At 42.1% G+C, this 9,667-nt stretch overlaps 1 protein-coding gene across 2 annotated transcripts in view; it reads right to left on the bottom strand.

Annotated features, from left to right (window-relative positions):
- CNGA3 (cyclic nucleotide gated channel alpha 3) overlaps positions 1 to 9,642 on the bottom strand; it is a 53,763-nt gene extending 44,121 nt beyond the window's left edge. For both annotated transcript variants that reach the window (XM_014960142.1, XM_014960141.1), the window contains exon 1: positions 9,119 to 9,642. The gene's annotated coding sequence lies outside the window, so the exon portion shown is untranslated. The remainder of the gene's footprint in view (positions 1 to 9,118) is intronic.
- Between the last annotated feature and the right edge of the window lie 25 nt (positions 9,643 to 9,667).

The following is a 9,667-nucleotide window of genomic DNA, read 5'->3' as shown; positions in this document are numbered from 1 at the left end:
CTCAGAAAAACTCATTCCTAAAGTGCAGATAATTTATGCTAAAAACATAACTGTATATAAAAATGTTAACTGGAACAGTCTCACAACAGGAATCAATTTTGTCTGTTCAAAAAACATCTGCCAAATTCTTCATGTTTAGGTTAGTGTATATCAATTACAAATATCAACTAATATTAATACTTTTAAAACGATTCAGCCTTTGAGAGACATTGTTATCAATAAATTAGCCAGCCAAATGAACAGGTCTCAAAATAGGTATGATAGCAAAAATATCTCATCTCCAGGAAAATTTTTCATAAATCATTTTTTAGTTATAATCACTGCTTCCATTACATACTTTGTAACACAGAATTAGATAGATGACATACAATAGTGCTTCGGTGATTAGAACATTTACTTTGCTGCAACAGTGAGTATTACAGTAACTCCAATTTCTCATATATTAATTTGAACATAATTCAAGGTAAGAAAAAAAAATGTGGTTTTCCTTTTGTTATTACTGATTTCTTCAAAGTTCAGTTTACCAAAGTCTGCAAAAGTAGCCTAGGATTTACACTCTGTCTCACTGCCCAGGTTCCAAGACCTGAAGTTACAATGGGAGGCTACAAGGTAGTAGCCAGGGTCTCACAGCCACTTCGTTTAGAAACAGAGCAACGTGCTTCCTCCTGACAGAGAGTGATGGGCATACAGAAAGTAAGGCACAGCAGCAAATTACTTCTTTCTACTAAGAGTTCCTCTTGCTGCCTGTTTCATTTCCACTACTTTGAGCTATACCGAGTCTCATAAAAGGTAACTTTAAGAGGGAAGTGGCACGAGCTGCTTGGATTTTACTGCCCTGCATAGACCCTGCTCTCTATTAAAGGTCAGCCAAAGAATTCATTGTTTTTTCAAATCACAATAGAACTCTCTATCACATTGCAGGAGGGAGGGAGGAGTTATCACTCTTCCACTGAACATACATTCCCTATGTACCCCCATTAAACTTCCACTTTAGTTCAAGGTCTTAAAAGCTTGATGGCAGTAAAAATAGAATGATTCATAAGAGAAGTAACAAAGCATTAACTTTTTTCTAAGGATGCATTTCCAACACAAAGTTAGTACTGAGTTAAGATCTTGACTAGTTCTGCCAACTAACACAATAATAACCCTGTCATTAGTCTATCTACGGCAGCTCTTAAACAAGGGTCACCTGGTTTATAGTCTCCAACAAAATAAACAACTGTTAAAACAACAAAAGTATGAGATATTAAAAACCTTCTGAAATCTAGGGATAGCAACAACATGTAGTATGTCACTGAAAAAACACATTGCTTCTGAGCCTGGAAAGTAGTGAACAATGCCTTTCTATGTTTCAAAAACTGTAGGTGTGACGTATGGATTGTCAGACCTGTGATTTCTGCATCAGTTCCTGAAAGTTTGGTTAAAAACCATGAAGTACAGTATTTCTTTACATTTCAAACTGATATGGTTCCTCCAGATGTTACTGATCTCCTGAAATTAGTTGTCTGGCATTAGACACCGCTAGTAGATACTGGAATTAGATATTCCTAATCTCCTGGAATGGTTTGAGTATGCCAGTGGAGCACTGAATACAGGAAACAGTTGTCTACCTTATTTAGCCTTCCAAAAGCTATGCCAATAAAAAAACGAACCAAGTCACAAGATATGAAACCAAACACTGTTTTGGATTAAAAAGTAGCTTCTTAGAAGACAGAAAGCAAGAACAGGATTAAACAGTCACCCCTCACCACTACAAAATGTTAAGAACCACATTCCTCAGGGTTCCATAGGAAAACCTCTCATTAATGATGCTGACAAAAGGAAGGAGCAGTGATACAAGTTGATCTCAGGATGGCAAGAGGTACTATGAGCAAGAGAAACAAGAGAGGTGCGAGGAGCTTCAGGGTGACCCACATCAACTAGATCAATTTCCCAATTTGATGGCAAGTGATGTGCAATGTCAATGGTGGCAAATGGAAATCAATGAATAGAGGTGAAAAGCATGTAAACTACTACATTATATGCTTCTAAATTAACCACACGGTCTCAGAAAGGGAACCTGAACACTATATATGTTCAGCTCCGTGAAATGCCCTGCTCGGCACAGAGCGGGCTTGCTGACGCAATAGCTAACAAGGCGAAGGGATGTATACATGGAAAGTGTTAATGACATAAAGAGCATTAAAACTGCTCCCTGAAACAACAGGGCGGATTTACCTGGAACACTATTAGCCCTTCTCTTGAACAGAGAGATAGTGCAGAACAAAAGCATGGCAAGAATGATCAAGGACATAGAAAAGGACATAGAAAGAAAAAAAGGGGGTTTGCTTACTCTAGAAAGGCAAGGAATAAGAAACTATGAAATACAAAAAATTTGTAGGCAAAATTGGACCTCATTTCAGAGCCTTTACAATGATTTCAGCTGTAAAATCTAAATTCAATATACAGTGTAGTCTGAACCCTTATTCTGCACTAGACTGGAGGAAAGGAGGAGGGATAAATTTCACAGAAATACAACTCTACTATTAAGCAATAAAATACATTAATACGTTTTCGGAAGGAGGTAGGGAGAGTGGATGAAGATTCATTATTAAATTGTGCCACACATGCCCAGCTGTAGTAGAGAGGACAGAGGACAGGACAGTAATTTGGGTACAGCACAAGTGACGAGACCTGAAGTGACATGGTTTGGCCTTGCATGAAGCGCATAAAATTCTGACAAATTATTCATTATCTGATAAAGGAGAAATATTTGTTCCTTCTAGGCCTCCAAGGTTCTTAATGATAAATGGGTTTAATGGTCTAGGGAGGAGATCAGCATTTCAAAACTGGATGCGGAACCTGGCAAGCAACTGACCAGGGAGCAACTTCCAGTGAGCATGGAGCTACCGGGATCCAGCCTGCAGGAAAAAGCAGCACCCTAAAACTGCCACTAGAAGCTAGTGCTTACAAGGCAGTTTTAAGAACTAAGTATAGCTCAGCTTTGTATTTAAAAACACCGTTGTTAGAGTAGTGTGGTGGGTTTACCTTGGCTGGCCGCCAGACGCCCACCTAGCCGCTCTCTCACTCCCCCTCCTCAGCAGTCCAGTGGAAGAAAGGAAGATGAGAAAGCTCATGGGTTGAGATAAGGACAAGAAGATCACTGGGCATTCATCATTCCAGGCAAAACAGATTCGAATTTGGGAAAATTAATCTAATTTTTACCAATTAAAATAGAGTCGGATGGTGAGAAACAAAGACAAAAACACCTCCCCTCCTCTTTTTTCCCCATATTCAACTTCACTCCTACATTTGTAACTCTTCCACCTCTTCCACCCCACCCAGCAGCACAGGGGTGGGGAATGGGGGGTTGCGGTCAGTCCATAATGGTTCCTCTCTGCTGCTCCTTCCCATTCAACTGCTCCAGCACAGGCCCTTCCCACAGGAAGGACTGTAGTCCTTCACAAACTACTCCAATGTGGGCCCACTCCAGGGGCTGCAGTCCTTCAGGATAAACCTTCAGAAGCTGGTCCTCCATGGGCCACGGGTCCTGTCAGGAGAACCTGTTTCTGCATGGGCTCCTCTTTACTGGCTACCCTCCTACTTGTTGGAGCAGACCCAGAGGAGGGCCACAAAGATAATCAGAGGGTTGGAGCACCTCTCCTATGAAGACAGGCTGAGAGAGTTGGGGTTGTTCAAACTGGAGAAGAGGAAGCTCCGAGGAGACCTTATTGAGGCCTTTCAGTACTTGAAGGAGGCTTATAAGAAAGATGGGAACAAACCTTATAGCAGGGCCTGTTTTGATAGGACAAGGTGTAATGGCTTTAAACTAAAAGAGGGAAGATTTAGACTAGATAGAAAGGAGAAAATTTTTACAATGAGGGTGATGAGACACTGGAACAGGTTGCCCAGAGAGGTGGTAGATGCCCCATCCCTGGAAACATTCAAGGTCAAGTTGGACAGGGCTCAGAGCAACCTGATATAGTTGAAGATGTCCCTGCACATTGCAGAGGGGTTGGACCAGATGACCATTAAAGGTTCTTTCCAGCCCAAACTATTCTATGATTCTATGATCTATTTGTTCCACTGTGTAAATCTGCTCCAGCATGGTCCTCTCCATGAGCTGCAGGAGAATCTCTGCTACAGTGCCTGGAACACCACCTCCCCTCCTTCTTCTCTGACCTTGGTGTCTGCAGAGCAGTTTCTCACACCTTTTTTTTCCCCCTCAGTCCTCACACACTACTTGTGTGGTGTTGTACCCTTTCTTAAATACGTTTTCCCCAAGGTGTGACCACCTTGGCTGAGGGTCTCAGCCGAGCCTGCAGTGGGTCCACTGGAGCCAGCTGGAACCAGCTGTGTCCAGCCTCTGGTCCCTACACCCCTTCACCAGTGCCTGGGCTCCCGCACCCAATGCAAGTAGGTATTTGCCTTTTATACAATCTCTGTTATCTTTGAAGTACACTCTCTGTTCTGAATATTTAAAGCTACTAATTACACTGAGGGTAAAACTTGATTGCCTAAAGGCTGACAGGTCTGGTAAATCCACGTGGGGCACTTAAAACAGATAGTTAGCTCACAAGCAAGTTAACGAGAAAGAGAGAGAGAGAGACAGATAGATAGTTCTCTGAGCCTGAATCAAGTTACCCAGTTTTAGGCAACCAAATTGGAGAGTGGACCCTGAAAGTATCCTTCTGTTTTTTTAATTTTCTACAACTCAGTGACTTACCCTTAAGTACTTTAAATTGGAGAGTGGACCCTGAAAGTATCCTTCTGGTTTTTTTAATTTTCTACAACTTAGTGACTTACCCTTAAGCACTTTAAGCATAGTAAAACTATGGAAAACAAAAACTGCCTCAGGTTGAAGACTTTTCCAGTGTCAGACAGCAAAATAAAACTTAATCTGAAACAATCCTAGCTCTTGAAAGATTGACATCTTTATCAATGACAGAAGCAGAATTTTAACATGCTTTGTCTCTTAGTGTTTCTTTCCTTGCAACCAATTGTACTAACCTGAAAGAGATGAATAATAATTCCATACTCAACAATATTGCTTTTCAGTGCATACATCATTGAGACTGAAACTAGAGCTAAATGAGAAAGATGTATTATACTACTAAAAATACAACGAATTATACATTAGTGATAGCTCTCCCTACTCCAAATGTGACTAGTTCATGTATTCTTTTGTCCTCTTCCTTTAGAATTCAGTAGCAACTGATGTTTTGTGTCAAATTATTTCATATGTACTGCCTGGTATAAAAGACCTGTTTTATCAACTGATGTTTTGTGTCAAATTATTTCATATGCACTGTCTGGTATAAAAGACTTGCTTTATTAAGACAGACAGTTGTTTGACAACAAATACGAGTTCAAGTAACATATGAAAACTTCAAGTTCACATAAGCATTTCCTAATTTTTAAAATCAGGTTCTGCTTATCTCTTGATAACTAAAACATTAAGGACTTTAACTTTAAACCAGGGGTACAAAGGCTGCAGTATCTAAATTTTAGGAGCTCTACCATCCAGTGGATTTCCTACAGAAGGCATGCAGAAAGTCAGGTACCCAGCAATAAGGTGTTGAGAAGGAAGCTCCATATGGTAGCCAATTCAAAATGCCTGGAGCTAAAACGGGAGACTGAAAATTACTGGGCATCCAACTCCAGGGCAAAAGGAGGTGGCATCGAGTTCACAGCCATAATTCCTCCATTTCTCAAGTCCACTCACCCATTTACAGCAAATTGCATTGCGCTAAGGAACTGAGAAATCCACTCACCCATTTACAGCAAATTGCATTGCACTAAGGAGCTGCGCCTCAAAAAATGAGAAACTTCTCAAATCTGCTTCAAATTAAGCAAGCCAAAACCAGTTTTCCCCCTTTGTCCAGTGCCTCTTACCAATAGATCATGCGATACACTCACACATACACCCCCCTGAGTGTGCAATGCTCTGAGAGCACACAGGAGAGCAGCTGCAGGAATACCTGTTTCCAGCAACCACTGCAATCTGGACACAGTCAAGGCCAAGGAGCAGCTTCATGGCACAGGTTTCATTCAGACAATTTAGCACATGTTCATTACAAATTATATCAAGTTTAGGAAGCTGCTGGCTAACAGCTAGGCCACCAAAATTGTCCAATAACGCATATTAGGTTAAAAAGCCGTGAAAGCTTGAATTACCATAGTCTCCCTCCCAAGAGTGTTGAGAACTCACATTTGGGATACTCTAGCAATTCCCCTTTTGGGCAGAATATGTTCACTAAGCCTAACTTAATTCAAAATTGTTAACCAAAAAAATATTAATACTTCTGACACGAAGTAAACATAGCTGTTTATCAAGTAATGATGGTAGATCAAGCTGTTTATATCACCACTTAATATTCTTAAAGCTTATGTATTTAAAGGACTACAGACAGAAAATATGGCAGAATTTAAAAATCGGCTTTTCAAGGTGAAATATCTATCCCTGTCACAAAATAAAAGGTGGCTTTACATATGATTTTATAATGGATCTTCTGTATTTGTGTAGTTGTTCTTGAGGCTTTCAAGAACATTTTATTTATTGCCATGGGAGCAGTGATAAGCTGCATAGGATCACTTACATCATTTTAGTTAAGACACTTTCCAAATCCTCGCACAGCCTCTCAGGTTCAACCCTGGTAAGTCTTTGGGATTTATTTCAGGATTTGACCTCCACCTACATGATCCTTGTTACATCACTTCGCAGTAGTTGTAGTTCAGCTGTACCTTATGTATGTAGTGTATGTTATGTGTGACAGTACAGACAACAAAAGGACTTCCAAGACTGGTCACTGGACCTTTAAGCAACTATGTGATTTGAATACAAGCTGTCACTTTTTTCTTCAATGATTTGGAGGTCTGTAACTTGACTTGCAGATTTATCTCTGGCACACTCTCATGGAAATCAGCTCTGTTTAAAGGCTACTGGATCAAGCCCAAGGGGTTGAAAAAATAATGAGCAGGCTGCACCACCTTACCCTCAAGAATCATTATGCATAACACTTTAAATCAACAGTTCTTAAATCCTATGACCTCTTTTGAAAGTACCACTTTTCAAATTTTATTACTACCTGCATTTTCCATAGTCTGTGGGCACTGATATCTCCTGAAAATACACATAGCCTAGTTAAAGATCTGTCAAACAAATACACTACCTCTCACAGGTACTCCAGGATCTGCATATACTACACACAACACTGCATACTCATATATGTATAATTTATAGTTTCAGAATGAAATGCAGATGATTATCATTGATCCATTTGATGGTTGAATCTCTGCCACCTCACAGTAGCAAAATAATCTTTTAAATAAATTATTTGGACTGAATTATTTTCCCCTCTATATCTATGAATTATTAGTAATACAGTTCAGTTTTCTAAGATCTACTAAATATCTTTGCACAGCATTTTCTATGAATTATTTTTTAGACTGGAAACTGTTCAGGAAACCAGCTGTGTATATTGAATATAACACTGTAAATTGAAACACAGTAAATTACAAATTACAGTTGACTGGACAACCAAGTCACATCATGCTGTTTTTGTCGCTAGCATGGGTTAACACGATGCAAGTATCCATGCTTCTGTACAGAAAACAAGCTCTGTCTGAGGCTTCTGTAATCACTGTTTAAAATTTACCAGTTTTGCCAACGTCTCCGTCAGTGCATTCATTTGCCAAGTTAACTCTTAAAAGTGAGCATAACAAGGGCACGTATACAGCTAAAACACAGCGGGTTTACATTTCTGAAGGAATATCTACAATATATATATATGTTTATGTGGGTGCACATGCATACATGCGAATTTTACCCACTCAAATTCACCCCCCGCCCACTTTATGCAAACTATCCCAACCCATCCCATTTGGCTTCGGGAAGGAACAGGAGAGGCAATTTGTGTCACGTTTCAGGAGGCGTTCTACAGAAGAGGATTTAAGAGATGCTAATGAAAAGAGATGGCAGCACCGGAGAAGGCTGCAGGATAACGTGCTGGACCGAAATGACAGAGCTCGGGTGCAAATTGGCTGACAAAAGCTGGGATGGGCAGAGGTAGACAGAAGGCTGAGCTGGAGAGATGCTGACATGGAAGGACGGGGTATAATTTTTTAAAGCTGATGTGCTCTTTCCTCAAGTCGTTCACCGCTTGTTTACCGTGATTACCCTTCCTGATTAGACATCCTGACAGTCCCATTATCATCTGCACCCTCTATTTTTCTAATCAGATGCTGGTTTAGCATGCATGCTCAAAGAAAACAACATTAAAAATACCAGGAAAAAACCCAGCTGTGCCGACTAGAGACAAAGTTATGCCATTTCACAAACTGTAGCATCTGACATTACAATTTACTCAGTTGTACCAACGAAAATTACAGATTTTAAATACAACAATCCTCTTACTATTTGCTTTGAACGTAGCAACTCCGAACCTGGAGAACAAAATACAGTAAAAAGTGTCCACTAGTAACCCGTACCAACATTTACATTTACATTATTTCTTCAGACATTTAAAGTAACATTCATGTCATTTTCCTTGCCCTCGTTTGGCTTTTTTCTCTCAGCAAGAAAATGGACCATGCATTAGAGAAAGACACTGATTATAGTCATTATTGTATCTTGCACATTCTTAGGCACGCTATGGCCTGGTTGACACCACATGAGTTTTGCAAAAGATGTCATATTGCTAAAAACGAGGCAATTTAGCCACGAATCTCAGGAAAGCAATTTCCTTTCACTACGCTTGTAGTATTTGCTAGCATTTTCTTTCCTATAGGGTTTGACAACCTCATGCCTGTAGCACAGGCACCGGGTAGCAGAAAAGGTAGAGACGCACGGATCAAACTGGTGAAGAGAAGCCTCAGTCAACGGGAGTCAACAGGTAATTGCCCCCAGCCCCGCTTCCGTACGGATTTGTGTCCTGAATCCTATTTCGCTGTGGATACACAGATCTTTGTGTCAATTAATCAAATTTATAGTTTTCTTAAAAATAAAAATAGGATGTAAATTACATTTCTATTTCCAGCTTTTGAGTTAAGGCTTGGAACTGCAGGTGAAGGACATGACCCCACTCTCCCAAGCGCAACACAAAAAACGGAGGCTTGCTGCCTCCTCCCCCAGACTCACCTTTCCACGCTTTCCCCCGCTGTCTCCCAACTCGGAAACTCTGTCTGTCTGTCCGTCTGCCTGCCTGAACGCAGGCGCCTCGGGGCCGTTATCCTTAGGGAAGGCTGACAGCCAGCAGTGCCCTTCTCCGAGGCGGCGTCGGTCCGGCCCCCCGATGCCGGGCAGCCGGGGCAGCGGTAGCCCTCTCCGCCCAGCAGTAGCCCTCTCTCCGGTGGGGCGGCCCGGCCCGGCCCGGCCCGGCGGGGGCGGCGGGGCAGGGCCCCCCGCGGCCGCCCCTCCGCTGCGCTCCCCTCCGCTCCGCACGGGCGGATTACAGCCCAATCCCGCACGCCCGCCTAAACCCGCCCGGCCGGGAAAAGCCGCTCGAAGGGCTTTGCGATCCCGTTAAGTTCTCGGAGAGGATCAAGACGTCAAAGCAGCTCGGCGGCGCCCCGGGGCACGTTTCTCGCCACGCCGTGAAAAGTTGGGAACCTGCCGTCGGGCCGGGACGGGCCCGGGACCGCGGACCCGCAGCCCCGGGCGGCGTCTCCCTTCCCGCCCCCGGCGGGA

Source organism: Calidris pugnax, unplaced genomic scaffold (assembly GCF_001431845.1).
Source record: "Calidris pugnax isolate Ruff unplaced genomic scaffold, ASM143184v1 scaffold188, whole genome shotgun sequence".
Taxonomy (NCBI): domain Eukaryota; kingdom Metazoa; phylum Chordata; class Aves; order Charadriiformes; family Scolopacidae; genus Calidris; species Calidris pugnax.
Note: the sequence above shows the minus strand (reverse complement) of the source record. Positions and strands in the feature narration are given on the sequence as shown.